The sequence below is a fragment of the Podarcis erhardii genome, assembly GCF_964252035.2.
Source record: "Podarcis erhardii genome assembly, chromosome: 3".
NCBI lineage: Eukaryota > Metazoa > Chordata > Lepidosauria > Squamata > Lacertidae > Podarcis > Podarcis erhardii.
The window spans coordinates 13,320,278-13,348,158 of record NC_138507.1 but is presented as its reverse complement, the minus strand read 5'-3'; the positions used below and the strand labels follow the sequence as shown (position 1 = coordinate 13,348,158).

Here is a 27,881-nt window from a genome sequence, read left to right as displayed (position 1 = left end):
GGTGTATCACATGGCTGAGGCTGTTGCCCGCCTCTGTATGATCTGCCTTGTTCTCTGAGAGTTTACCTCTCCAATTCCACCCCCCCCCCTTCTCTCTGACTTCCTTTTAAAAGGAAAGGTCCATGTATTTTTCCCTTTGACATAACCGAACTATGTAACTTAAAGCTTCTCACACTATTAAATTTCAAGGTCTCTAGTTGCTTCTGCGATGCATTGTATTAAACAGAATTTAGGGAAGCCATAAAATCATTAAAAGTGTGGTGTTTATGGATAAATCTACAGGTCAGATTCTCTCCTCTTACACACACACACACACACACACACACACACACACATACACTCAAAAACTATTTTAGAATATGCTTCAAGAAAAACTCATACTTGAAATTATAAGTATACTGATTTTTCCAGCTCTTCTCTTTCACCTCTGAAACACAGTCATCATAGCCACTGATAATAAGTCTTGTACCCCATGAATTTGTCTGATTCTCTTTCAAAGCCAGCCAAATGGTCCAGCTCCCATCAGCATCTACCAGCATGATGGGGGATGCTGGGAGTCATAGCAAACATAACAAACATCTGGTGGGCATCTGGTAGGGCAAGACTGCTCTGTTCTTACCATATTCCTATTTGCTGTGGGTATAGACCAATTCTATACCCACCTTTTATACCAATTCTTCTGTTCATTCTCACATATTATAATAAACCTGGTCTCTTGACATGGAACTTAAAATAAGTAAAATAGGGTTGCCTCTTTTTTTTTTGCACAATTTTTTTCAGCTATTTTGAATGGAAATCACCAAAAACGACACTGCTGACACGAGTTGCTCGGACACTGTTTCCAAAGGCCAAAATCTGGCCAATCCATCTGCCCGCTCTTCCAACACAAATTTCCCATGCCCATTCACACATCCACTGTGCCTCTTTATAGCTTCTTGGGGAGGAGAAGGAAGAAAAACAAACCCGTCTCCACCGCCAAAGCAATCTGGGTGGTGCCCTCTCACAAAACAGTCTTTCCATTTTGCCCAAAACACTGAACACAGCCACCATGTTGGAAAACACCACTGTCACAATCGGCAACGCAATAAGCTGCTACAGGTTTTGCACACTTCCTGGAAACACTGGACACAGGCAATTCTTTGTGGAGGGGGGGGAAAAACAACACCACTGATATTCTTCTACGAGACCATAAAAAGGAGGAGGAAATCCTCACGCTACACAGGATATTCCTCACAGACGCAAGCAATTATCAATGCAATCACTACTGTTCAATCTATACCTCAATTATGGCCTGGATTTCTTATTAGTATCAAAGCTCATTACCTCAGTAATTTGGCACTCTGAAAGCTCTTCAAGGGAAAGGAAGGAGGAAAGGGACCCTAGTATTCTGGAGAGCGTTGGTTTTGTTTCAAAGGATATTTACTGAAATGCATGAAACCACAGCCGAGCTGTTCTGATTAAAGCTCCCATTCCCAAGTACCGCTAAACAGAAACAAATGCTACTCTTAGCTTTCATTCCACAAAAATGCTTCAGCCTCGATTATACTAATAGGCTGAAAACACTTATCCTCCCCCCGCACCCAAATAATATATTTATATGTCAGAGGTTTACAAAATGCCCTTTAGCACCAATGATGGAATGGACACAGGGATGCATGTAAGACGGCTGCCTGGACAGAGTTAGACTATTGGCTTATCTAACATAACATTAGCAGAAGTTCTCCTGAGACAGCCCTGAAACTTAATAAAGTTGTTGTCAGTCAGTGTAGACAATACTGGGGAGGCTGCCCAAAGGCAGTTTCCAGCATTCCTATGTTACTGAACATTGTAGAAACTCTTTTTAAAAAATTATTTATTTGGTTTTTCAGATTAAAATTTTACAATCACATATCCAACAAGACAAGATTCCAAGGACTCTCCTGGACTTTCCCCCTCCTCCTATTGTTAATCATTTCCTCCTGCATCTTTTATGATAATCCAAATCTTTTACAGTTCCATTGCATCCAAAATTCACCATTAAACAACAAATGTTATTCCAATCCTACTAACAATTTTAGTTGTTTACAATGGTTTTTAAGATAAATTATAAAATTCCTTATTAAAGTTTTGGTCTTCCTGATTTCTGATTCTTCCAGTCATTTTAGCCATTTTGGCATAATCCATCAACTTGAGCTGCCATTCTTCTCTGGTAAGGAATTTATATTCTTTCCATCTATGGGCAAACTCTTGCACATTGTATAAACTCAAACTCCATTACGCAAAAAAGGGAAACAGGGGAGGAAAAACCCAGGAGAATGCAAGCAATCAACTGGATTCCCAGGCCTTTAAATTACCCTTTAACCTTTTTATAATGCTATTCTGAACATCATATATTTTAGTCCCTGCTTAATTCTTATTGTTTTTGCTAACATTGCTGGGGTTTCCTAACCTGACATTACTGTGACAGGGCTGAAGTTGCTTTTGTTGCAGTTAAGCTGCGAGTGTGCGTGTGTGAGAGAGTAATGTTTATATACTGCTATATCATGAAAATATATCACAGCAGTTTACAACAATATAGAAACATAAAACCAAACAATAAAATTATAGAAAGTTAGAAATGATTTAAGTTCAAAAAGAAATTAAAACAAACCACCAACAGGTCATTGTGGGGGGGTGTACTCTTAATTGCCTGCATATGCCTGGAAGAATAGTTGTCCTTTTTTTCCAGCAGGCATTTAAAAGTTGGCACTGAATCTCTAGTGGCAGGGTGTTCCACAGGACTGGGCCTATGACACTAAAGGCTCAGTTTCTCACTGTTGTCAAATGAGCCTCACCAACTCGGAGAACAACCAAAGATGCTCCTGCAGGTGATCTCAGTGATCAAACTGGAATATAAGGGTTCGGGCAATCCCTGAGGTATCATTTTATTTATGAACAGTCTGTATCTTCTTGTGTTCGGATGCTCTACTTCTGTTGCATTGCACTGCTGCCTACAAACTTCTGGCATGGAATGGCAAATAAGCAAACAATCAGGACAAATTTAAAAGCATCCTTTTGAATCTCACAGGGAAAGAATATTCGGTTTAAGGAGAGAAGGGCAACATCTAGCGGACTGTTTAAAAAGCTTGAAGCCAGAAATGCTTGAAAAGTCGGGTCTTTGTGAAGTCCCAGACAAAATGACCAGATTTGCACTGCTGAGACTGACATATGCCTCTCAGTCCTAACTCAGGTTGTTGTGATGAAGTTCTCAGCAGATTAAACATACTTTAAAAAAAGAAGAAGTAGTCATATAGCTGAAAGAAAAGAACCCATTTCAGGGTTGGTGACATGACAGAAAAATGTTCCCCATCAAATCAGCATAGCCTTGCAAAAGGCACATTAAATTTGTCTGACATTAGTTTTAGGCTTTGTTTGTTTTTAAAAAATGCACGCACCCTGAATTATTATTTTTTTGCGGTTGCCTATTATATAGGATAGGGAGGCGGGTGGCGCTGTGGGTTAAACCACAGAGCCTAGGACTTGCCGATCAGAAGGTCGGCGGTTCAAATCCCCACGACGGGGTGAGCTCCCATTGCTCAGTCCCTACTCCTGCCAACCTAGCAGTTCAAAAGCACGTCAAAAGTGCAAGTATATAAATAGGTACCGCTCCGGCGGGAAGGTAAACAGCGTTTCCGTGCGCTGCTCTGGTTCGCCAGAAGCGGCTTAGTCATGCTGGCCACATGACCCGGAAGCTGTATGCCGGCTCCCTCGGCCAATAAAGTGAGATGAGCGCCGCAACCCCAGAGTCGGCCATGACTGGACCTAATGGTCAGGGGTCCTTTACATTATATAGGATATCTGATGCTACAATCCACTCTCTGACCATAGATGGGGAACCTTTGGTATGTAGACCTAATGAGCCATGCCAGCCCCCCCCCCATTTGGAATGCAAGGCCATTTTGGCCAAGCCATGCCCACCTGGTCTGCTCACCTGACGCTGTATATGACAGGGAAGGCCAGGTAAAGAGAAAGGCTGTGGGGTTGCACCTGCAAAGACCTGTGCAAAGCTCTGCACACACCTACTACAGTGGTACCTCTGGTTAAGAACTTAATTCGTTCCGGAGGTCCGTTCTTAACCTGAAACTGTTCTTAACCTGAGGTACCACTTTAGCTAATGGGGCTTCCCGCTGCCACTGCGCCGCCGCCGCCACCGCCACCGCCACACGATTTCTGTTCTCATCCTGAAGCAAAGTTCTTAACCCGAGGTACTATTTCTGGGTTGGCGGCGTTTGTAACCTGAAGCATATGTAACCCGATCTACCATTGTACTTTGAAAGCACCAACTACCAACTGGGCATCAGCACATGGTGCAGTGCACGACACTTTGCAAGCCTTCGTCATCAGCTGATTGTCAGGGTTTTTGCATACTGCACTGTGCACAAACAGTTCACCTGATGCCATTGTGACATTAGGTGATTGAGAGGTGGACAGCCCCGCCCTCCCTCATATATGTCCTGCAGAGGATAGGACAGTTAAGTTTGCAGTCCACCACCCAAATCCAATTTCCCACCCCTGTCCTACAGTGGATTATTTTTTAAATAATAATAATAATAATAATAATAATAATAATAATAATAATAATAATAATACAGCTTAATGCATAAACGGAATGGAACTATGTATAAGACCGTATGAAAGAGCAAATGATATATACGTGTGTCAGGTTAAAAGTGCATATGGAAGGCATCTTCAAGTCCTTGCAGTTTGTATCATTGCAACACTACATAGTAGAAATTAATCTAACGGTGTTCCTAACCTTAGAGTAGCTCGCTCAACCTATTAAACAAGTCACATCAGAAAAAAAGCCCCATCTGAATCTCTCTTTTAGATATGAGAGCAAAATTGAGTTCCAAAATCTGCAGTGCCACCAATTCATTAGCAATCTGCCATTCTATGTTGTTATGTTATGTTATGTTATGTTATGTTATGTTATGTTATGTTATGTTATGTTATGTTATGTTATGTTATGTTATGTTTTATGTTATTTTCAGACTTAAGTTTGGAACATTGTGCATGCCGAGTTTGCTGCACTTCCAAACGGCACATTTCCCCGCTTTACATCTTACCAACAAGCATTAGTACACACGTTCATTCATTAAACCACATTCATTAAACCACAGCATAAAATCAAGGAATCCTCATACTTCTGTGCAATCACATGAGGATTCCTTTTTTGCATCAACGGACATTCGTAACCTGCAAGTGGTGGCGGAGGTAAGGATGCAAAGTGAAAAGTCAGAAATCAGGTAAAAGAGTGGAGAAAACCTATGCGGTAATGATGGAAGAAATGTGCATATTTGCTTCTGACATCTAACCTGTGATTATTTTATGCATAATACCGCTCGTGCATATCGGACAGATAAAAACTGAGAATGCTAAAGTACAGGTTGAACAAACACAAACCCCTGTGTTGCAAAATGTGACAATCTACAAAAAACGCAAACACAACATGCTGGTTAATAACGGTTAGTAAATATATAATCGGTATGATGTCATTCAAAATATACGAATAAGCCACTTCAAAACAATATATATAATCATACAACACATCTTACAAAATATACGCCAACGGTTTGGCGTTCCTCACTATTCATTGGTTGTTTGAATCTTTGTTTGACTCTGGTACATATAACAACTTGCAGTTACTTGTACATTTTGTGAAATGTGTTGTATGATATATATATATTGTTTCGAAGTGGCTTATTCGTATATTTTGAATGACATCATACCGATTATATATTTACTAACAGTTATTAGCCAGTGTGTTGCGTTTGCATTTTTGTAGAAAGTACAGGTTGAGACACAGTAAATACATACAGAACCCACTCCTGGCCATGATGCCTACAAAACTCACATGCTCCACAAAACCTTCTAGTATCTTTAGGTAAACCACTTACAATGAAACTCTGTGCATTCCTACTCTGAAGCCACTCCCATAGAGTTCAGCTGGAGATACCAGGTAAATGTGTAGAACAGGATTTGGGTTTGGAAATCATATACAATGAATTGAAAAGGATGTTCAAAATAACTTTTTTAAAAAACAACAACAAAAAAAAACAACAACCCAGAAGCTTTTCTTTTGGGAATTATAGGGACAAAACTACCTAAATTGTATAGAAATTTATTGATGCTACTACAGCAGCAAGAATGCTACTTGCCATAAAGTAGAAAGAAGCAGAAGTCCCAGCAAAGGAAGAATGGATACAAAAACTTGTGGAATATGCAGAAATGGCGAAACTTACCAGAAGAATAAGAAATCAAGATTACAAACTTTTTATAAAAGAACGGAAATGGTTTATTGAATATTTACGGATAAATTGCAAACTGATAAAAACATTAGCAGGATTATTGTAATAACCTGCAGTTTCATAAACAAATATAGTTAAAGCAGATAATTAAATGAGCAAATTAAATGAATTTGGATATGCAGAAGATATTGAAAAATAAATTTAAGGAACCGCAAAAAGAGGGAGAAAGGAAGTCAAACTTTGAAATGTTAAATTGTTTGTAAAACTAATGAAATGTATAAACTTGAAAAGTATAAAAAAGAACCTTTTTTTAAAAAAATGTGTACAACAGTATTCCCCAACCTGGTGCCCTCCAACTGTTTTGGGACTACAACTTCCATCAGCCCTAGCCAGCATGGCGAATGGAAAGGCATAATGGGAACTGTAGTCCATCTGGTGGGCACTAGACTGGGGAGGCTGGTTTGCACCATGACGACTACTCCTTGTTTTTACTTTGTCCAGCCCACATCTTTGACTCCCTGAAAACTCAACTGTACCACAGCTGAGGCCTGAGAGAGCAAATACGTTTTTCATCCGCCATGCAGATACTCTTTATATTAAAAAAAATAATAATAATACTATTTGAAAAACTCAAACATAGTAATTAGAGCAAAAGCAGAGGCATGGTGTAAATTTGATTTGGAACCAAGTTAATAGAACTGATATCCCTGGGTAAAAAGTGTACTGTTTAATATACCAGGATCTGGAGATAATGAGTTCACGAAATTAAGCATTTCTAAGAGTACCCACTAAAAATAGAAATTTAGCACAGAAACCTCTATGAGTGGCCTGCAGTTTGTTTGTTTAGCGGAGCCCCATAACAGAGTCAAAAAGAGACAGAAAATGGACCGCGTTACTCCTATTTATCTAAAGCCAGTCAACTACCAACACCAGACAGTCTGCTAAGGGACTGAGAGCGAAGAGCAGAAAGCAGTACAAGAGCCAGAATCGGCTTCTGCTCAGGACACCTGCAAGACAGATGATCTTTTGCCTGATGCTGGAGCCAAATGCAACATGTACAATTATTATTAATACGCCAGTATTAATATGCATGGGCACTTGGCAGAACAACAACAAAAAGCCCGGTAAACTTCCTCATCCCCAAGGAGCTGGCAATCTCAAGTCCAAGCCATCAGTGGAAAGCATGCCTGGGCAAGAAGTGCAGGAAAATGCTATTCTTAAACTCTACAGCAGAACCTCCACTTCTCAATGTACTTAGCAACGTAATGTTCCTAATCAGGATCTTAGCCTTTAAAAAAACCAAAAAACCCTCCAAAGACTCCTGCCTGCTCTGTTAAGTACTACAAAGTGCTGGATGCATACAGAAGCATTGAGGTATGTTTGTCTTTAAAAAATACAGTGGTACCTCGGGTTAAGTACTTAATTCGTTCCGGAGGTCCGTTCTTAACCTGAAACGGTTCTTTTTTTAAAAAAAAAAAAATTATTAAGGTTTTACAGAACAAAAAAGGTTAATAAAGAAAAATAACAAAGAAAACAAGTTAAGAGAAATACAAAAATACACAAGAAAAATTTCAAAATACAAAAGAAAAAAGAAAAAACACTTAAAAATAAATCCATCTTTTCTTTATCTTATACTTCCTTTACTTATTTCCCTGACTCCCTCACACCTCCCTTTTCTGTATTCCAATTCACATTATTTAGTTCAGCAAATCCTTTCCCTCTTTGTTTTAGTCTTAATCCAATATCTTAACACCTTATAACTTTATATTTTCATCTGTTATCAATCTATTTTTGCAGATTCATTTTAACCTTGGTGCTAAAACCACTTCATTTCAATCCAACATCATTTTAACTTTCAATAATTTTACAATATTTCTGCAGATAATCTTTAAATTTCTTCCAGTCTTCTTCCACCGACTCTTCTCCCTGGTCCAGGATTCTGCCAGTCATTTCCGCCAACTCCATATAATCTATTACTTTCATCTGCCATTCTTCCAGAGTGGGTAGATCTTGTGTCTTCCAATACTTTGCGATAAGTATTCTTGCTGCTGTTGTGACGTACTTAACCTGAAACTGTTCTTAATCTTAATTTAGCTAATGGGGCCTCCTACTGCCGCCGCACCACTGCTGCATGATTTCAATCATATATAGTGGTACCTCGGTTTATGAACTTAATCCATTCCAGAAGTCTGTTCTTAAACCGAAACCGTTCTTAAACCAAGGCATGCTTTCCCTAATGAGGCCTCCTGCCGCCGGCGCCCTTCCACCGTTCGGCTTCCATTCTTAGACTGAGGGAAAGTTCGCAAACTGGGACACTACTTCCGGTTTTGCGGAGTTTGTAAACTGAATAGTTCGTGAACAGGGCTGTTCTTAAACCGAGGTACTGCTGTATATGCCATTTGAATTAAAGATTACATGGCTTACTGCCCCCTTTTGTAACATGCAAACGAATGAATGAAAACCATAAACAGTAAGCTCAATGCCCTTGGTTTATCTGTACAATAAAACAAAGATGGAAGGTTTCATCAAATCCGAATTAGCTCTTGCCTGAAGAATCAAAAGATACTGAGCCGCAAAATTCATTGACTGGGACCCATGGAATATGCTCATCATCTATAACTTTCAGTCTGGATTTTAAATTGGGGCTTCTGGTAGCAAAATATTACTGGAGTTTAACAGGTTTCAAATACTGAAGAGCTTTTACTCTATCAAGTTAAATAGATTGGCATTTTAGGGGATTGATGATGGTTGAATCAATGACATACACCAGATTTACAATACCTATTTATAATCTCTTTGTTAACTTCTTCTTATTATTCAGCATTCTATATATTGTTGTTATTGGTCGATTTAGATAACTGAGTGACAAAAAACATCAACAACCCACCCTCTTCAAAATACTTTGCAGCTGCCAAGAGCATCTGTATTAAGTTTATACAAGATCAAAGTGTCTTGGAAGTGCAGCATATAAAGGACAACACTGCATTTTGTAATTAAGTTGTATTTTCTGTATCCTGAAATTCTGGTCAGCTGGTTCACTGCTCGAACGACAAGTTTGTAAACTGGAATAAAGTTGAGTGACTCAGTGCTTACTATAAACCACAGTTTATGTTTCCGGGAACATACTAAACTGTGGTTAATGGAAATTAGAAGCAAAAACTGATTTCCTCGTGGCCATTCCAGGGAAAGGAACAGGAGAGAATAGCAAAAGCTCATGATTTAGTATGACATATCTGTTCAGAACAGTATTTCATCCCTGGTCAGCTAAGATCTACTGAGCAAGGGCATCTTTAGGCTCACCAGCTAACAACATAAAGACCAAATGATGCCCAGTGCAGAGTAGTCACACAAATTCTAGCTTCCTAAAAGCAATTTTAACTATTACCTACTTAGGGAGGTGGGTGGTGCTGTTTGTTAAACCACAGAGCCTAGGACTTGCTGATCAGAAGGTCAGCGGTTCGAATCCCTGCAATGGGGTGAGCTCCCGTTGCTCGGTCCCTGCTCCTGCCAACCTAGCAATTTGAAAGCACATCAAAAGTGCAAGTAGATAAATAGGTACCGCTCCAGCAGGGAGGTAAACGGCTTTTCCATGCGCTGCTCTGGTTCGCCAGAAGTGGCTTAGTCAAGCTGTACGCCGGCTCCCTCAGCCAATAAAGCGACATGAGTGCCACAACCCCATAGTCAGCCACAACTGGACCTAATGGTCAGGGGTCCCTTTACCTTTACCTTTTACTTTGGGTCATGGGGAAAAGTACTGGTTAAGGGCATAAGCTAAGCTGAAAATGTGTTCTGAATTTCACTCAAGTCATGAAATTAACAGGCAAGCTCAAGCAAACCACTCATTCACAGACTTACCCCACTCACATAGCTTAGGAATAACAACTGGCTACAGGGTCCCCCTTAGAGGGACATGGGTGGTCCTGTGGGTAAAACCTCAGTGCCTAGGACTTGCCGATCATCAGGTCGGCGGTTCGAATCCCCATGGTGGGGTGAGCTCCCATCTTTCGGTCCCAGCTCCTGCCCACCTAGCAGTTCGAAAGCACCCCTAAGTGCAAGTAGATAAATAGGTACCGCTTTATAGCGGGAAGGTAAACGGTGTTTCTGTGTGCTGTGCTGCTGCTGGCTCGCCAGAGCAGCTTCGTCACGCTGGCCATGAGACCTGGAAGTGTCTCCGGACAGCGTTGGCCCCCGGCCTCTTAAGTGAGATGGGCGCACAACCCTAGAGTCGGACACGACTGGCCCGTACGGGCAGGGGTACCTTTACCTTTACCTTTACCGGGTCCCTCAAGCACTTCAGATTCAGGTTACATTCTAATTTGGCAGAGGTGATTTGAACATGGTTTCTATGCCCTGAAAATGAATGCCCCAGGATGTTTCAAGTGTGTGCGTGTGTGTCAAAACCATTCGCACCACGCCAGAAATGCTCACCTTTGAGGATGCACCTCCACAGGCACATACCTCCATGTGTGGTGGGAATGTTCCAAAATCCAACTCTTCTGGACATCAATCATACAAAAAATGTGCAAAATAACTAAGCGAGATTAGAAGTCATCCCAGAACTGGCCCTGCTAAACATCTTCCAAGATAATAATGCCCACTTACATTATAAAGAGCTCATAACCCACCTACTCTCAGCAGCGAGAAGCATCATAGCCAGACACTGGAGAGACCTGTCAGGAGTAAGCATGGGCCAATGGTACAACAACAATATTTATTACGGCCATAGGCCCATACAGGTAAAAACAACACATAAATAACAGCTTGTGCACGTGGGAAAAAAACAGCCGCTAAAACACCACTATAACAATAAAATACTATAAAATAGAATGGCATACTACGCCTTAGTTAGCTTGTAGTGCTCCTTGGCGTCGCTTTTGGGTAAGGACAGCGACCAGGAACCTAGCCACATTCAGGGTCGTATGAGTATCCTTATCCTGCAAGATTTGAGCAAGGTGGAATTTTGGTGGGGTACCCTCTAGTTTCTGTATGATTGATCCCAACAAATTTGCCCGTGGCACATTGAACAGGGGGCAAGTGAACATGATGTGCTGGAGCGACTCTGGCGTCTCCTTATCACATTCGCACGTGGCGGGGGCTTGGCCCTTTGAGAATCTATGTCTCAAGACGTTGGAGGGAAAAACGTTGAACCTCGCTTTGGTGAAGGCCAGTCTATGGGCAACAGTCGAAAGGGAGGAGAGGTATGATGGAACGCAGTAAGTTAAAGTGATACCAATGTTCTGGGGCGAACAAACACCTCCCCCCAGCATATAATTTCGCTGTAGATCGATGTCATCCAGTCTTTGGCGGATCAGTCTTTGAGCAGTAATTTGGTCTAGTTTTAGGGAATCTGAAGGAGAGATTCCATAACTCAGGAGTTTGGCATGAATTCTACTAGTCCAAAGGCTAGAGAATTCATCTCGCCATAAGCATTGGACAAGGTAGTGGTTTGGTAATCTATGCCACAATGATAACCAATAATTGAAGACTTGCTTCCACAGGCAAGTTTCTAAGGATGCGATCTTCAGTTCTAGTCGCATGGCTGCGTTGCTTACGCACAGGGGGAGCATTAGGAGCCGATGCAGGAATTGATTTTGCAGTGTCTCAAGAGGAGCAAGATCTGTCATCACGGCCCAAAGCGGGGCAGCATAAGCAAGCACGGCAACCACTTTTGCCTTGAACACCTTTAGGGCCGAGGGAACATGCAAAGCTCCATCCGAAAAAAAGAATCGGAGGAGCGCATATGACAGAGTTTTGGCCTTGTTAAGTAGGTGTTGAATTTGAGCTTTCCACCCCAAATTGTGTTGAAAAATAACTCCTAGGTATTGAAATTTTAGGACTTGCTCTATTTTTGCTCCACCAAGCTTCCATTCGTATAATCTCCGGCTTCTGGAGAAAATCAGAATCTTGGATTTAGCATGGTTGATGGTTAATTGGTTGAGTTGACAATACGTGGCAAAGATCTTCAAAGCTCTGGTTAGTCCAACACGTGTATAAGATAGAATTACCGTGTCGTCCGCATATAAAAGGAGTGGGCAGCGGTAATCCGCAAGTCTAGGCGCGTGTGTACTTGGAGATGAGTTAACTAGGGGTGCTCGCATGTTGCTGATGAATAGGTTGAATAGACAGGGAGCCAATATACATCCTTGGCGCACTCCCTTGTTTATTGGTATCGAATTTGTGAGGTCGCCCGCAGGAGTAAGTCTCACTCTAGCAAGGGTACCTTCGTGGAGCTGACTTATAAGCCATAGGAGTCTTCTATCAATGCCCTGTTTTGCAAGTTTCTCCCATAGAATATTTCTAGGAACGCTGTCAAAGGCTGCCTTTAGGTCTAAGAAGGCAGCACAGAGGTAGCCCCGGGGAGGAGAGGAGTACTTTCGTGCCAGATGGTAAAGAACTATCGCATGATCAGTTGTAGAGCGTTTAATTCTGAACCCTGCTTGTTCGTGGCCAATCTGATTAGTCTCATCTACCCATCGCAATAGTTTAGTCAGCAAAAAGCTGGCATAAATTTTCCCTATGATCGAAAGGAGGCTGATGTTACGGTAGTTTTCCGGCTCCATTGGAGAACCTTTTTTATGAATTGGTACTATAATGGGCCAATGGTATCAAGTAGTATGGGAAACAGCCTTATTAGAAAAACTAACCCATAAACTGAAACTGACATGGGGACAAATAGAAGAAGATACATTCACCCCAGTATGGTTCTCCTGTATCATATATATAGCCCAACAAGAATCCACCGACAGCATACAAATCAATCTGGCTAACCTGATCCAAAAATACACACACACACCATTCACACACAAAAACAAATTCCAAAGACAACCAATCACACCTTAGGCCACCAGTCTTAAAGGGAAAGGTAAAGGGACCCCTGACAATTAGGTTCAGTCGCGGACGACTCAGGGTTGCGGCGCTCATCTTGCTCTATTGTCCGAGGGAGCCGGCGTACAGCTTCCGGGTCATGTGGCCAGCATGACTAAGCCACTTCTGGCGAACCAGAGCAGTGCACAGAAACACCATTTACCTTCCCGCTGGAGCAGTACTACTTGCACTTTGATGTGCTTTCGAACTGCTAGGTTGGCAGAAGCTGGGACCGAGTAACAGGAGCTCACCCCGTCGCGGGGATTCAAACCACCAACCTTCTGATCAGCAAGCCCTAGGCTCTGTGGTTTAACCCACAGTGCCACCCATGTCCCTGTCTTAAAGGTAAAGGGACCCCCTAACCATTAGGTCCAGTCATGACCGACTCTGGGGTTGTGGCACTCATCTCGCTTTATTGGCCGAGGGAGCTGGCATACAGCTTCTGGGTCATGTGGCCAGCATGACTAAGCCATTTCTGGCGAACCAGAGCAGCGCACAAAAACACCGTTTACTTTCCCGCCAGAGCGGTACCTATTTATCTACTTGCACTTTGACGTCCTTTCGAATTGCTAGGTTGGCAGGAGCAGGAACCGAGCAACAGGAGCTCACCCCGTTGCGGGGATTTGAACCGCCAACCTTCTGATCTGCAAGTCCTAGGCTCTGTGGTTTAACCACACACGTCTCTGTCTTACCACCAAGGAAATACAACAAGCAAATAGTAAGAGAATCCATACAAGTGACACTGACACAAAACCCCACACATCATCATCATCATATTTTATTTATATCCTGCCCTCCCCAGCCGAAGCCGGGCTCAGAGCAGCTAACAACATACACCAAGTAGAAGCATAGAAGCATAACCACCCCACTCCACCTACCACTCCCTCCCCCCCTTTTTTCTTCCTAACCTAACACTGTATGCAACACTAATGTCTCACAACAAATGAAACTGATCTGTAGAAAACACAAGTTGAAAAAAGAGACAATGCACGTATTTTTGTAAACTAAGAAATCTGTAATAAAAATATTTTTTGAAAAAGGGGGGGGGGGGAGCTAGCCTTCACCGTAAGAAGTGGCAAAACCTGCAGCATGAACCACACCAATATGTTCTGTGAAGAACAAAAGATTTCAACAGCCTTCACAAACTGTGCATTTGAATAGACCCTAAAGATGGTAAAAGAAGCAGATTGCCACTGGAGATTCTTCCAAACAAGGCACTTCAATTAAGCCACAGTATACTATTGTATACTTAAGGGACGCGGGTGGCGCTGTGGGTAAAACCTCAGCGCCTAGGACTTTCCGATCGCATGGTCGGCGGTTCAAATCCCCGTGGCGGGGTGCGCTCCCGTCGTTCGGTCCCAGCGCCTGCCAACCTAGCAATTCGAAAGCACCCCCGGGTGCAAGTAGATAAATAGGGACCGCTTACCAGCGGAAAGGTAAATGGCGTTCCGTGTGCTGCGCTGGCTCCCCAGATGCAGCTTGTCACGCTGGCCACGTGACCTGGAAGTGTCTGCGGACAGCGCCGGCTCCTGGCCTATAGAGTGAGATGAGCGCACAACCCTAGAGTCTGGCAAGACTGGCCCGTACGGGCAGGGGTACCTTTACCTTTACCTTTATACTATTGTGATCATTCATCCAGTTGACATCACTGTTCTCACTTTCTCCAGTAAATAACTGTGACTGTAAGCTGCTCTTTAGGACTGCAAAGGACAGATTTAGAGACTCAGTTTCCGCTATCTAGCATACTTGATTCTTAAACTGTGCTTTGAAGCAACTTAAAATACCCCAAGAATTGCTGAGCCCTTCAATTTGAGGTCTGCCTCCCCTTTCAATTTGTAATAAAGGCTGCCTTTTAAAAAAAATATCAAAACATATTTAAGAATGGCCCTGCCAGTGTGGAAAATTGTTCCTTTTCAAGAAAGTCTGGTGCAAACATTTCAAAGCTCAAACCCATCAAAGATAGCCAGATGGTCAACTAAAGTACATAGGAAGAGAAAAAGAAAAAAGAAAAGCTCAGTGGTGAGTTCACTGTATGTCTAGTCATAACCAATCATATGTAAGTTCACGATGATCAGGTTATTTGTCTTGTCATTCATAGTATATAACTTCTGGGGCTTTAATTCCTTTTCAGAACTGAGATGCAACTGAATGCATGAACCACTGAAAAGCAAGAAATATCAAATATCCTGTTCATGAACAGGAATCTCAAGTCCTTAATATGATTACATGCTCCCCCATATAAGTAAATTCCCTGCATGCAGAAAAGTATCAAATCAGGCATATAGCTAAGGTGCAATATGCTAGTTTTCTACGTTTGCAGGAAATGTTTTGTATGGGCATCCCCAGCTGAAATAGTAAAATATAGACTGGTGACCAGAGGGTGAATTTGAACTAGTTGACTGCCCCACAGAAGCAGACTGGCAAGCTCACAGCTAGAAGGCGCTCATGCCAACATCCCTATATTTGGGGAAACAAATAGGATGTCCCCATTTTCACCCGAGAAATGTTGGAGGGGATGAGAAAGGCCTTTGCGCTTTGCACAGTCTTGGCGATTCAAGAAAGACCTTCTGTGACTTCTAGTTGTGAATTTGAAAAAGGTCCATATATATTTTCCTAGATATCTGTCAGGGACTGGGCAGAGGAGGAATGGTGGAGACTGCCTCCCCAGCCTGATCCCTCCAGAGAGGAGGAAAAGGAAGACAGTATAGATTTACAACAGGGGTTTGAGGGAGGTCGCAGATCAGAGGCAGATGAGGAGAGAAGTTGGGAAATCATGGGAGAGCCAGAACAACACCCAGCTGACACATTGTCATTAGAAAGCGTCCCAGACCCTCCATCTCCCAGAACCCAGCAAGCCTTAAAAGTAGGAGAGCAAAGAGCTCAAAGACAGAGGGCACGTAGCAGCACCCGTAAGAGAGATGAATGAGGAAGTGAGAGAGACAGGGGGTGGAGATTCACTTGGGACAACCCCATTATCCAGGAGGCTGGGTTCTATAGCCTCTCTCTGTGATGATTGAAATAATAAGAAACTTTTCCTTGTCTTTACACTTTCCTGTGCAACCGTCTGGGAGCTGCTGACAGCATCCTGACAATATCACAGTCCAAGGATCTAGTCCAGTTACTCACCCTGTCAATATAGAGCGAGCATTGGGATTGCACCCCCTGATGCAATTCAAAAAGGGGGAGGCGATGGCAGAGATGGAGTGCAATGTACAGATTTGTGTGCAAGTACACTCATCCCAAATACATGTGGTGGAGTGTGCCCACAAGCCCTCTGCTCCTTCATAGCTTTGTTTGTGAACTGACTCCCATTTCTGCCAAAGCTGGTTTGAGGACTTTGAGCGTTCTACTCCACAGAACAATTCCACAGCCCCGCTCTTAATGCACAACTGACCTTAATCTTTGAACCCTGCAGCGTACGGAAAGCTAAAAAGTAGAAAATGCTGAGCTGCAGAGCCAGAGCTGGAATGAAGCTCCACTTAAGGGAATGCTGCCATCGCAAGAGGATTGGACTTGATTATTCTTAAGTCTGATGTGACAGATGGTCTATCTTGAAGGAAGGAGATCCCATAACAGCCCAGCAGCACCATGTGCAGCGCAAAACTACTCGAAAGAAAGTCTCATCCTATTCAATGTTGCATTCTGAGCAAAAGTGTATGAGATGGCAGTCTTCACTGGTAAGCATTTATTTGACAACAATATTCAAGGCAACAAAACTATTTAAATGTGGCATTCAGCGTGCCAATTAGTAACTGTTAAAGGAGGTTTTTTTCAGCCGGAACTCACCAGAATTCAGATCTGGCACCTGTCAGGCAGGCACCATTGCCGTGATAAAAGAACAAGGGAGGTGTTCATGGTGAGTTCTGGCACCCCTTTTTCTAGAAAAATAGCACTGACTATAATATAAAAAAGGGACGCAGATGGCGCTGTGGGTTAAACCACAGAGCCTAGGACTTGCCAATCAGAAGGTTGGCGGTTCAAATCCCCATGACGGGGTGAGCTCCCGTTGCTCGGTCCCTGTTCCTGCCAACCTAGCAGTTCGAAAGCACGTTAAAGTGCAAGTAGATAAATAGGTATCGCTCAGTGGGAAGGTAAACGGTGTTTCCGTGCGCTGCTCTGGTTCGCCAGAAGCGGCTTAGTCATGCTGTCCACATGACCCGGAAGCTGTATGCCGGCTCCCTCGGCCAATAAAGCGAGATGAGCGTCGCAACCCCAGAGTTGGCCACGACTGGACCTAATGGTCAGGGGTCCCTTTACCTTTATTAATATCAAACACAGCCAAATTTTATCGTAAGAGCAATATTATTCATATTAATCATCTTAAGGGTAGAAACCATGGTTTCACTACATGGGAGCTCAATCTTGAGTTCAAAACTCATGGAAAGGGCTCATCCAGCCTTGACCTAGCCCTGTCGCTTTCCTCCAGGGAAAACCCCATCTTTAACGCTGAATCAGAGCAAGCATTAATTGGGTTTTATCAGGATTGAGGTTTGCTCCGATTTATCGCTAAAGAGCAGGTTTACCTGGGGAAAGCGGTACGGCAAGGGCAAAACCACATGGATCTGTGCCTAGAAAGCCCAGGACAAGCAGAAAACCACTCATAGACTCCTAGAATCTTAAGAGTTGGAAGGGACTCATAGGGTCATCTAGTCCAACCCCCAGCAATGGAGGAATCTCAACTAAAGTATCCATGACAGATGACCATCCAACCTATGTTTCAAAACCTCCAAGGAAGGAGAGTCCACCACCTTCTATGGAAGTCTGTTCCACTGCTGAACAGCTCTTACTGTCAGAAAGTTTTTCGGAATGTTTAGTCGGAATCTCCTTTCTTGCAACTTGAAGCCATTGGTTCGAGTGCTACCCTCCAGAGCAGGAGAAAACAAGCATCTTCCCTCCTCCATGTGACAGCCCTTAAGATATTTGAAGATGGCTATCATATCTCCTCTCTGTCACCTCTTTTCCAGGCTAAACATACACAGCTCCTTCGAGCGCTCCTCATAAGGCTTAGTTTCCAGACCCTTGATCATCTTGGCTGCTCTCCTCTGCACACATTCCGGCTTGTCAACATCCTTCTTAAATTGGGGTGCCCATAACTGGACACAATATTTGCTGGACAAAGGACAACCAGAAATGTAGACACACCCTAAGACTGTGGTGTCCAAACTTTTTTCAAAGAGGGCTAGATTTGATGAATTGAAGGGCTGTAGGGGCCAACCAAAGGACCAACCAAAGTTGTTGACCTTTTTTTAGGATTGAAGTTCTTGAGCTTTTTTTAGAATTTTATTCCAAGAAATAAACTGCCACAGGGGCCGGATTAAACCAACCGGCGGGCCGCATTAAGACATGCCTGCCCTAAGATGCAAATACGCAAGGTGGTAATAGAACAGTTCTAACCTAATACGAATAGGCCTGACAGCTCTATGCATTGAAACCCTTTACTCTAACCAGCGGTTCTCAACCTGTGGGTCCCCAGACGTTGTTGGACTACAACTCCCATCACCCCTAGCTAGCAAGGCCAGAGCTCAGGGATGATGGGAGTTGTAGTCCAACAACATCCGGGGACCCACAGGGGACCCACAGGTTGAGAACTGCTGTCTGTTCTTTCTGTAACCAAATACTGTGAATATTTTTTGCTGATGACATTAAGTTTTCTGGGGAATGAGGGGGTGTGGGGGTCACTGGGTGCTGCGGGGCAAGGGGGACTAGTGTTTTTGAGTTATGAATTTACAGTATGATTTCAATCTACAGTGGTACCTCTGGTTAAGTACTTAATTCGTTCCGGAGGTCCATTCTTAACCTGAAACTGTTCTTAACCTGAAGCACCACTTTAGCTAATGGGGCCTCCTGCTGCCGCCGTGCTGCCAGAGCATGATTTCTGTTCTCATCCTGAAGCAAAGTTCTTAACCTGAAGCACTATTTCTGGGTTAGCGGAGTCTGTAACCTGAAGCGTATGTAACCTGAAGCGTATGTAACCTGAGGTACCACTGTATTTTTTTGTGCCTGTTCTGAAACTCAATAAAAAAATATATGTTCAAAAAACCTCACTGTAAGAAAGAGTGAGATGAATTCTGAACTGTTTAGCTCTCCCATGGATCACTGTGGTAGCTTTCATTAGCATAATTGAGAGCATATTTTATTCTGACCTTTGTAAAAGCTCTCATTTCCCAAACGTGATGGATACTGAATTGCTTTTTCTGAACAAATAACCATCATTTCCTATGGGAAAGCTGCCAATTATACATCGGAGGAAAAGGCTGTATCAGATAACATATAGACATTCGGAAAGTGAGCACAGTTTTGACAATTCTAACCTTGAAGTCAAGTATCAATAAACTGTACTTCCACTTAAAAAAAATAAATATATATATATATGGCTTTCGGTTTAAATTTTGTAACCATTTCTTAATCTGTCCTGCTAAAAAGATGCAGCTAGGAAGTTCCAAATGGAGAGAAGAGGTAGGCCTCCTATGGGAGCGAGAACATTTTTCTGCCATACTTTGGCAAGAGTCGGAGAGTCCCTGGGGCAGAAGATACCCTGACCCTTCATCCCTTACCTGCTCCTTTCCCCACTTTCTTCCCAAGATGTACCACATCATCTTTTCCCTCTGTGTGGATTATCCAGCCATCAGTGGTGGTGGTTTGACAGTGGTTCTCAAAGCCTGATGGGGCATCAAGGCCACTGATGCCTTTTGGGCAAGAGAAGACGAATGAACTCCAAAAGAAGTTGCGGGCGAGATGCAGGTCCCTTCTAACTCTACAATTCTATGGTTCCTCCTTCTTGCTTGCCTAGTTTTGGCACTGAGCCACTGGTATGGAATGATGCCCGGTAGTGTGGTTGGTCCTCCACAGTAGAAGAGGACAGTTTCCCTGACATTGTGTGCTAGGCCAGGGGGTAACCTGTGAAACATGGCCCAGGACCAGTCCAGAATCCAAAGGTTCCGCTAGGAGATAGTCCAACAGGGCCAAAGCAGGACACGAGGCAGGAAACCAGGCAAGGACAGGTACAGGATCTCAGGCAGGATCTGGCATGCAGCAATGTTGCTCCCGCAACCTGGGGCAGGGTCTGACAGCCTTTTATCTTTGTCGGGGTAACGGCCGGTCCTGATCCCCTGGCGACTCACCTCCCTGTTTTGCCCAAAGGTGAGCACTCCTCCTGTGAGTACTCAGGTCTCTCCTTCTCTCAGACCTTAGTGTCTGCAGCTCGGGAGACGTTGGTGGGTTACTAGACCCAGGGGCCACCTCAGCCTCCCCTGACCCAACCAGTAATGGGGCAGCTGTAAGTGATGGCCCAGTTGAAGGCAACGAGGTAATCCTTGCATCTGGAGCCAGGGCAGGCTCAGGCCCCTGACTCGGCCCAGCTGGTGTTTGCTGCAGGGGAACCTGTGCAGACTGGAACTCTTCAGGGTCAGGCCCCAGACTTGGTTCAGATGATGCCTGAGGCAAAGGATCTGGGGCAGACTGGAACTCCTTTGGCTCCGAGCCCGAGTCCCAGGCCATCACACCTTGCCACCAAGGGACAGAACAAAGCATGGTGCCACATTCTTGGTGCCCCATCAGAGTGCTGGTCAATAAGAGCATGCTGACCCTTTCCCCAACAACTGAAAGTCAGGAAGGGTTCCCACTTTAATGGGCACCCACAGCAACCAGCATAATTGACCTCAGGTCTAAGTGCCTGCCCCCCCCCCAGCTCCACCACTCAGACAACTGATGCCTTGGAGAGACGAGTGAAAGTAATAAAACATAGAAACTAAGATTGGCAGTGGTTGTAGCCTTAATACTACAGGGTCCCTCAAACCTGCTCTTCATCAGAAGGCAGTCCAAATCTGGGCACTCCTTCCCAACTGGGATGTTACAAGCTGTGGCTGAGCAGTTGCAGGTTCAACACAGCCTGCTCTGCTCTTTCTCATTCCTGCTTTGCAGAAAGGGTTGGCCTAGATGGCCTTTGGGAGTCTTTTCAAGCTCTCCAATTCTTTGATTCTATAAGATCGATTCTGCCCTTCAAAGGAAGTCAAACTCAACCTGCCTGTTCTCTTCCTACTTGATGAGAATCAGCTTGTCCTAGTCAACTGTTTATATTAAGCAACATACACTTGTATTTAGGAAATAGCAGCTAGGGAGCTTGATATAATGTTTGTTGTTTTTTTAATGAACTTCTGACAACGAGGTAGACCATGATTTAAAACCAGCCCAACTTGGAGGTGTGGTGAGGAACAGGGCCTAAGCAAAACAATTCAATTGCATTTATTTAATTAGCAATCCTTGGCATTTCATCCCCTATTATCTCAAAACGTGGACGAGTAGTGGCAGCATATTTTCAGGGCTCTCTCTGGTGCTGCAGCACTTCATTCTGCAGGCAAACATAGAGATGCCATTTCCCTTTGCCACAAATGGCAGGCAACCCTGGCGCCAACTCTATAGGGCCGAGGTGTCTTCCATCCCCTTAATAACTGCAGGGAGGGGGCCAGGCCCCCTCAATGTTGAGGAAGTGTGTGACCTCCTCCCGATGATGTGACATCATGTCAATGACATCACACACATGCAGTGCACTCTGAGCCCCCTCAATCATGGGCACAAGTCAGCACCTCTGATAGGTTTTGGAAAGGGGGGGCTTTTGGACGCTGTCAGACTCCCTCCCTAAGCCAGGCAGAAGCTTCCCCTGACTTTGGGAAGGAGGCACCAGGCTATAATACTTTAATACTCCAGGAACATTTAGTGGACCAGCCTAGTCAGTTGGCAGCACGCCACTAAAATCTATGGCTTAAATACCAGGTATCCCTTAACACTCAGATACATAAAGTGATGCCATGTAACCACAGAACTGAACTTAATTGAAAAGGATACCCTGGAGCACCTTCTCTCATGAAACCACCAGGCCCTTCCCTTTGCACATATTGCGGGCCCCTTTTTATGTCAAGTCCTTATTGATTTTGCAAATTTATATTCTACCTCGTCGCATAACTTTGAAGTGGCTTCCAGTAAATCACAGTGAAATGTAATACTCTTAAGCAGCAACCCTTAGGAAAACCAAACAGACCATCAACCCATTTTTTTAAACCCATCGTAAAAGCTACTGTAAAACAGTCAACAGTACAATTGCGGCCACAGGGCTTCTGTGTGTTGGCCTTCACCCATTCGACCCCTGGAGAAGTGATGGAAGACAGACAGCTACACTTGTCCTAGATGTTTTGCTAAGGAGATCCAATGCTATAGATCATGTCAACTGACTGTTTCATATAAATGTTAAATAGTACTGGAGAGAACACAGATCCCTATGGGACACAGCACAGCAAGGATAATGCTGACACAGGCATTCCACAGGTGCATCCATCCCAACAGAAATGAACTAACTGAAATTGAAATACTTTATTGTCACTTGTACAACTTGTATACAGTGAGATTACACAAGCACTCCCCACTCAGCTCTCTTAGTCTTAATTCCCCTTGTTTACTAACCCATACCCACCAAGCCCAAAACTCAGTTGCCCTGTTGTTATCTTTTCATTCAGCAGCCTAACAACCCATGGATAGAAGCTGTTCTTTACCCTGTTGGTGCAACTAATCATGCTTCTATATCTTCTGCCCGAGGGCAGGAGATCAAGAAAGTGCCGGCCAGGGTGTGAATCATCCCCGAGAATTTTCCTCACTCTCCTGAGGCAACGTTCTTCCGCTATTTCATCCAGCGGATTCACGAGACGGCCCATAATATGTTGTGCTGTATTCACCACCCTCTGTAGGCACTTCCTATCAGATGATGTCAAACCAGCATACCACACTGTGATGCAGTATGAAAGGACACTTTCTATTGTTGACTGGTAGAAGGAGATCATCAAATGTTGATTGACATCGTTCTTCCGCAATACTCTGAGTAGATGGAGTCTTTGTTGGGCTTTCTTAACCACCTGGGTTGTATTGATTTTCCAAGTAAGGTCTTCACTGAGATAAACTCCTAGGAATTTAAAGGAAGAGACTCTCTCCACACAGCCCTCCCCGATGTACAGTGGGGCTAGTTCTCCTCTCTTCCTCCACCAACACCATCTCCTTTGTCTTGCTGATATTAAGGTGCAAGTTGTTCCCTAGGCACCATAATGAAGGGTTACATCTAGGGCTGCAGTCAAAAGAGTAAAATGAGGCCACCACCCTCCCATCAAGCTATACCATTCTCAAGGCTGACCACATTATTCTGCCACCCGAAGCAGAAGACCACACAAGCACCTCTCTCCAGGAGTACAAATGCAGCAATGTTAAATTAACTAATAAGTTGCTAGGTGTGTGTTGTTGTTTTTTCTACGACACTCAAAATCAGCAGCCTGAGGCTAGCTGTCTCAATCTGTCTAATGGTAGAGCCGCCCTAGGTTAGACCCTTAGCTACAAATACAGTTTCTAGCTGAAAATTCGGTTTGAGTCTAGCCAAAAATTAGGTTTGAAATTGGGTCTGGCTGCAATTTGATCATTGCCCTTTAAAAGGCAGCAACAAGCTGCACCCAGGACAAAAGAAGATCCAGCCCCTTCCATTCTTTCTTCACAAGAGTCAAAATAGCACATTACGGCTCTCCAAGCACAAACATGCTAAAAGGTCTGTCTTCAGTATTAAGAGCAACTGCCAGAATCGTCCTCAGTGTGCAACCTGCTGATCAAACTTTACTTTACAGCTCAGTTGGTAGAACACGAGACTCTTAATCTCAGGGTTATGGGTTGGTGCCTCATTCTGGCTTAAAAGATTGCAGCATTGCAGGGGGCTAGATGATTCTCGTTGTCCCTTACAACTCTACAATCCTATGACACACTTGTGGCCCAAAGACTGATAGTTTGCATTTCTTAGTGCAGAAAGTATTGATCTGATGTGTAGAGATCTTTCCTATCCTAATTAATTCAAGAGAAGAAGAAGAAGAAGAAGAAGAAGAAGAAGAAGAAGAAGAAGAAGAAGAGCAGCAGTTTGGATTTGATATCCCGCTTTATCACTACCTGAAGGAGTCTCAAAGCGGCTAACATTCTCCTTTCTCTTCTTCCCCCACAACAAACACTCTGTGAGGTGAGTGGGGCTGAGAGACTTCAGAGAAGTGTGACTGGCCCAAGGTCACCCAGCAGCTGCATGTGGAGGAGCGGAGACGCGAACCCGGTTCACCAGATTACAAGTCTACCACTCTTAACCACTACACCACACCGGCTCTGGAAGGGTTCTGGAAGCTTCTCTATGTGAAATAAACAAGCAGAAGATTTGTGATGTTTGGCTTATCCTTCAGAGAAGCTGAGTACAGCTGGTTTAAATTGGTTCTCTTATCTCTTCTGTCAAGGTTATGCTGACTATAAAAGTAGGGCCAGAAGGAGCCTGGGTTTCTCTTTCTTTCTTTCTTTCTTTCTTTCTTTCTTTCTTTCTTTCTTTCTTTCCCTCCTGATGTGGTGTTCTGTACATAGTATGCTTAGTGCTAAGGTTTAGACTTACTGTAAATTAATGTAATTTTAAGTTAAGTCTGCTGCAACTGGATTTCTTATGGACAGTGCCAATCCTGAATGTTTTGGATCTGTGACCATTATGCTCATTTGCCTTCAGTAGCAGTAAAGTTCTGCTGGATGAAAGACAATTGCTGCTGGTCTATTTTTCAGGAATCCTGCAACATGTTTAAGTTTTTACTCTGCTAACTATATGTCGGAGTTCTGCTGTGGATCATATTGAGTAGAATTCCATGGCAATAAAAGACCCTAAAATTCTCCTGGTCTCACTTTGAAATTACAGGATGAGACCTTTGGAAGCAGAGATGGAAATGATATGAAGCAAATTTCCATCGCCAACATAAATCAGTCCAAATAAAGCATATAAACCTGCTATCCCAGCTTTGATCACTGAGATTATCTACAGTGCCATCACTGGTAGTTCTCCAAATTGGCAAGACTCGTTTGACATCAACACGAAGCCGAGCCTTTAGTGTCATCAGCCCAGTTCTTTGGAAGGCTCTTACAACAGAGATTCAGCCTTCTGTTTTAACCTTTAAGTAGTTCCTGAAAACATTTTAATGCTCCTAGGCATTAAATGTAAAGGTAAAGGGACCCCTAACCATTAGGTCCAGTTGCGGACGACTCTGGGGTTGCGGAATTCATCTCGCTTTATTGGCCGAGGGAGGCGGTGTACAGCTTCCGGCTCATGTGGCCAGCATGACTAAGCACCTTCTGGCGAACCAGAGCAGCACATGGAAACGCCTTTAACCTTCCCGCCAGAGCGGTACCTATTTATCTACTTGCACTTTGACATGCTTTCGAACTGCTAGGTTGGCAGGAGCAGGGACCAAGCAACGGGAGCTCACACCGTCACGGGGATTTGAACCACTGACCTTCTGATCGGCAGCCCTAGGCTCTGTGGTTTAACCCACATTGCCACCCGCATCCCTAATATATAGCCTAATACTAATAGTTAAGTGGTGGTCTGTGATTTTTCCATTTTTATGTGGCTTTTATCGCATAAATATAACTGCTTTGATTTTTTTTTTTTTAATTGTGGGATACAAGTATTTTTTATAAAGAAATAGCAGAAGGGGGCACACAAGCCCAAGCCTCCCTAGGCTCATTCGTGTCACACTAAACTATAGCTCACCCCAACATCTGAAGAAAGCCAATAAAGTGATACCTTGGTACACAAACGGCTTGGCTCCCAAATTGGCTCCCGAACACTGCAAACCCGCAAGTAAGTGTTCTAGTGAGTGAACGTTTTTCGGGAACTGAACGTCCGACACGGCTTGAGTGAAGGAAGATCCCACAGCTAATCAGAAGCTGCGCCTTGGCTTTTGAATGGTTTCGGGAGTCGAACACTCTCCCGGAACAGATTAAGTTTGAGAAGCAAGGTAACACTGTACAGTGGTACCTCAGGTTAAGAACTTAATCCATTCTGGAGGTCGGTTCTTAACCTGAAACTGTTCTTAACCTGAGGTACCACTTTAGCTAATGGGGCCTCCCGCTGCTGCCGTGCCGCCAGAACATGATTTCTGTTCTCATCCTGAAGCAAAGTTCTTAACCCATGGTAATATTTCTGGGTTAGCGGAGTCTGTAACCTGAAGCATATGTAACCTGAACATCTGTAACCCAAGGTACCACTGTATGTCTTTATGAGTTAGACTTATTGTTTTTTTTCTTCTAAACTCTCACTTACTACAAGGGCAGCACTGTCCCCAACCCCCCGGGGGGACTCAGGGGTACGCAGAAATGGCACCTTTTTTTCTAGAAGAAAAGCACTGGTTATGAGTGTGCTGCTTGCTGTAACAACTTCATGGTGAGTTCCGGCACCCTTTTTCCTATCACTGCGCAAAGGTACATTTTTGTCTATTTTTGTCTGCCTGACATTATTTTAAAAACGATAGAAGCCTGAATTACGCATACAGCCAATTTGCTGGGCAGCTGGGTCGTGTAGTTCAATTAAGAGAGCTTCAGCTGCTGCTTAATTACTGCTTGCTTGGCATCTCTCTGTTACCAGCGACATTACCAGTGCTGTAAAATCATACATTGCTTTTAAATCCCCAATACAGTGGTACCTCTGGTTACATACCTAATTCGTTCCGGAGGTCCGTTCTTAACCTGAAACTGTTCTTAACCTGAAGCACCACTTTAGCTAATGGGGCCTTCTGCTGCCACCATGCCGCCGCCGCACGATTTCTGTTCTCATCCTGAAGCAAAGTTCTTAACCCGAGGTACTATTTCTGGGTTAGCGGAGTCTGTAACCTGAAGCATATGTAACCCAAGGTACCACTGTATATAGTCAAACCTTGGCTCCCGAATGGCTTAGTTGCAGAACAAAACAGCTCCTGAACGCCACAAACCCAGAAGTCAGTGTTCTGGTTTGCGAACATTTTTCAGAAGCTGAACGTCTGACACAGTTTCTGCTTGAGTACAGGAAGCTCCTGCAGCCAATCAGAAGCCGGCCTTGGTTTTTGAATGGTTGCGGGAGTCAAACGGACTCCCGGAATGGATTAAGTTTGAGAACCAAGGTACCACTCTAACGGAAGGACCTGCATGATTCTCTTTGTTTCCTTAGATCTAGAGGTGAGACTTCTGCAGTGTGGATTTTCTATTCAGGGTGTTAAAAAAAAATCAGTTTATATGCAAAAAGGTCATTAGTATGCAGAGCACTAACCACTTGTTTTATGAGATAGCTTGCTTGGGGAAGTCTCCTCGCTTGAGAAGAAGGGATAAAGATGTAGTATATTTAGAGGGGGTTCTAGGGAGCGAGGAAGCAAAGGCAAAGAAGGAGTGGGAGAAACAGGAATTAGGCTGTGGGCAAACTTCACCACGGTGACTTAGGCACAGCTTGAGAGGAAGGAAAAGGCAGCAATCTGAGGTTTAGCCACCCCAGTGGCAAATCAAGGGGAGGGGTTTAACTGACAAAGAGAGCCTAATTGCCCACCTGATAATAAAGGGATTAATAGGGAAGTAAGACTGCTTAAATAAATAGATCTCAGAAGGGCTCTGAGGATGGGAAGAGCTCTAAATGCATCAGAGTGAAGAGCTCACCAGGCAGGGAAGCCCTGGTTACATAGTGGGAGGGAGATGTGGGTGGCGCTGTGGTCTAAACCACTGAGCCCCTTGGGCTTGCCGATCAGAAAGTTGGCAGTTTGACTGCTCTGTCCCAGCTGCTCTGTCCCAGTTCCTGCCAACATAGCAGTTCAAAAGCACGCCAGTGCAAATAGATAAATAGGTATCACTGCAGCGGGAAGGTAAACGACGTTTGTGTGCACCCTGGCACTCATCACAGTGCCTTGTTGCACCAGAAGC

At 43.8% G+C, this 27,881-nt stretch overlaps 1 protein-coding gene across 11 annotated transcripts in view; it reads right to left on the bottom strand.

Moving 5' to 3' along the window:
• The window catches only part of PLCB4 (phospholipase C beta 4), a 236,956-nt gene that overhangs the window by 151,319 nt on the left and 57,756 nt on the right, over window positions 1–27,881 (bottom strand). The window lies entirely within an intron of this gene.